The following is a 3,829-nucleotide window of genomic DNA, read 5'->3' as shown; positions in this document are numbered from 1 at the left end:
TGTGTAGTTGATTCAGCGTGTCTTCACTTCAACTCTTTAATACAGAAATACAGTGTGTAGTTGATTCAGCGTGTCTTCAACTCTTTAATACAGAAATACAGTGTGTAGTTGATTCAGCGTGTCTTCAACTCTTTAATACAGAAATACAGTGTGTAGTTGAGTCAGCGTGTCTTCAACTCTTCAACACAGAAATACAGTGTGTAGTTGATTCAGCGTGTCTTCAACTCTTTAATACAGAAATACAGTGTGTAGTTGATTCAGCGTGTCTTCAACTCTTTAATACAGAAATACAGTGTGTTGTTGATTCAGCGTGTCTTCAACTCTTCAACACAGAAATACAGTGTGTAGTTGATTCAGCGTGCCTTCAACTCTTTAATACAGAAATACAGTGTGTAGTTGAGTCAGCGTGTCTTCAACTCTTCAACACAGAAATACAGTGTGTAGTTGATTCAGCGTGTCTTCAACTCTTCAATACAGAAATACAATGTGCAGTTGATTCAACGTGTCTTCAACTCTTCAATACAGAAATACAGTGTGTAGTTGATTCAGCGTGTCTTCAACTCTTAAATACACAAATACAGTGTGTAGTTGATTCAGCGTGTCGTCAACTCTTCAATACAGAAATACAGTGTGTAGTTGATTCAGCGTGTCTTCAACTCTTCAATACAGAAATACAATGTGTAGTTGATTCAGCGTGTCTTCAACTCTTCAATACAACAAATACAGTGTGTAGTTGATTCAGCGTGTCTTCAACTCTTCAATACAGAAATACAATGTGCAGTTGATTCAACGTGTCTTCAACTCTTCAATACAGAAAAACACTGTAAAGTGTGAAGTACTTAAGTAAGATAATGTTAGTAATATAGATAATAAATTACAGACAAGACTGTCAAACTTGGTAACAAACCGTTGGTAAAACTTTTGTATCTAGATACGTATCGTATCGACTACTATGATGAAATACGCACCCCTAGTTTCAACTATTCAATCTTAGCAATAAAACTTTCGATTACGAAAATAGTTTTAGGAGCACTTTTGAAGTATGGGACTTGAAAGCAAAAATGTTCAGCCTTAGAAGTGTAATTATTATAATTTTTTACAGAATCACATACAAGGACAATAAAAATTCAAAATGTATGACATCAGTATCTATTAGAGAGTATCTATTATTAGTTTGCTATAGTTAGTGTGTTATAAACTTCGGAAGCTCTCTATAACTGTGATTGTTATAACGCTTATTAATCGGAAAACTTCAGATATTTGACGAGTAGCATTTATAAAGTTCGAACATTACAAATCATTTAACTTCAGTGGATTCTCATCGGACATTAGTATTTTTACGAAAACATTATATAAATTCATCGTGGAAAACTCAGCGTGTGTGGCCGGTGAATAATGAGGAACAAAGCGAGCTAGCTTTCCGTTAAGCGAATCGCACCTACATCAACTTGTAATTAACTCGCTCATCGTGAACTCTCGATAAGATATCGAAGAAGTTCCAGACTAGAAAGAAGACTTTATATTGCTTGTAAATTTGTGAAAATTTTGTTTATAAATCATTGTTTGTAATAACTGTTATTGTAAATTGTATAGTTGTGTGTGTATATATATATAACGTATTTGTATTAAAAAAAGACTGTGTGTATCAATCTTGTTGGCAAATATCATAAACTGACAAAATATCGGCTTTTACTTAACTGCTAAATTCAAAGTACAATTTAACTACTAAATTTAAAGTATCATTTAGCTCGGTTTCAGACCATTCGAAATTCTAATACGTAACAGTTACAACAGCAATTCTTATGGTGCAGACACATATTCCAAACTAGCGAAGCATGATTATAATTTATTATACTTATTATAAGACCTATTATATTTTTTAACATTACATTCTTTAACTAGTTCCTTATAAAATTTCAAGAATTAGAAGAGTGTTTAATAATAGTCTTCAAACTACACTGTGTTCACCATATCCATTGCCAATGACATGTTTCACTCAACTTAGAGCTCATCAGGCTAGCTGGGACATAAAAATCACAGTAGTGATCGGAATCATATTTATAAAAGCATTTTTTTTACAATAACAATTGTTATGTTAGATATGCTGAACATAGTGTGGCTCGAATATTATTATTTTACCTTCTTATAATTCTTGAAAATCCCTAAGCGACTAGAATGCAGTGTCAAAAGTGAAATAAGCCTAATATTAGTGTTTTATAACATGTATAATTAATTAGAAACTAGAACTGTCAGAAACACAGAAAGCTAGAAATATCATAACTTTGCCATACAATTAATTGTTACCGTCATACACAGCCCTTTCTGAGGTAAAAAGAGTAACTCTGTATTAGCGAGCAGACTACCGTGAAATGTAAAAACTGCCAATTTATATGGATCAGTGTTAACTCTTACTTGTCTTAATGCACGTACATTACAGTTTGACTATTTTTTTTACAGACCATTGAAATAATAATAGACAATAAAGTGACAATTAAAAAAGAAGAAAATATGAATTATAGAAAAAGTATGGGCTAAGTTTTTGCTTACAGCCGCCTGGATCTAGCTTTGCATTATATACAGATTTAAGCCTAAACGAATATATAAATGCTTCAATTCGCAAGCTAAGTATCCTCAGTCATTGAGGTTTCGACCCATTAAACTTATTGCCTCCCATGAAGACAGATTCAACAGAGAAACTTTGATTATTGATGCAAAAAACCAAGAAAGAAACAAAAATGTCTAATTTATAGTGTCGCTGGTTTCAAAATTTGAGACCAAAAACCTATAAGAAATAAATAAAACGATTAAAGTTTAGGTCTAAGAAGCGTGAACGTATTTTAAAACAGATACATCTACCATGACAATCTATTTACTTATTACTCTTTAATTACAAATAAAACATTAAGAATTCTGAAAAAAAACAACAAGTATACAGATAATATGTATTATAAAAACAATAATAATCAATTCAAAGGAGGCGCTTATTATGAACTGAATATTAATAATACAATAACTCAGAATTATGTGACCTTCAAATTTTATTAATATTACATACTGCATGCTTTGTGACTCATTGCAACCCATACATACCTTAGTTAGCTTATTTTATTTGCTGTCTGTGGAACATTTTTTGCCATCATTTGAGTAGGATTATATTTATGTTGGCAAAATTATATTACATCTAATATGTTTAATTCACAACTTTTTTCGATTATATGAAGAGCAAGACCCCCTAAGATGATACATGACAAACGCATAATTCATACATAGTGAATTTAAATTTCTGAGCAATAAAGTTACTCTGCTTTTTTCGATTTATTATACGCTTACTTTTATGTAACTACCAATTTAAACAATTTGGGCTGAAAATAATTTCAAGAATTTTTCCATTAATAAAAAGCAATAACGACGCGTTTTTTCATTTTCTTTCACTTTATTACATCCATCGATTCTTCTAAGCATAAACAATTACAGAAAATGAATAATAATATTAAAATATCATATATATATATATTGTTCATTGTCTGAGAACAATCTTTGTAACTTATTAAAAACATGTTAATATATCATTATGCTATACTCAATTAATTTCTGTTAGTCGTACACACAAGTCAGATCTTCAAACATATTTTTCCATTAACTTGAAAAATTACTGTTAAACTGAAAAATACCAGAAAAAAAATATATTTCAAGCTAGTAATATCTATTAAAGTCATGAAAACAAAAGCATCACTTCTATTTGTCATGGCAGTTTCACTTTAGTTATGAATTTATCAAACTTTTTTGGCAACAATACAATCCCAGTCTTAAAACAAAATCCATTCGCATC

This window comes from Limulus polyphemus, unplaced genomic scaffold (genome assembly GCF_000517525.1).
Source record: "Limulus polyphemus unplaced genomic scaffold, Limulus_polyphemus-2.1.2 Scaffold957, whole genome shotgun sequence".
NCBI lineage: Eukaryota > Metazoa > Arthropoda > Merostomata > Xiphosura > Limulidae > Limulus > Limulus polyphemus.
This window is presented reverse-complemented; position numbering follows the sequence as displayed.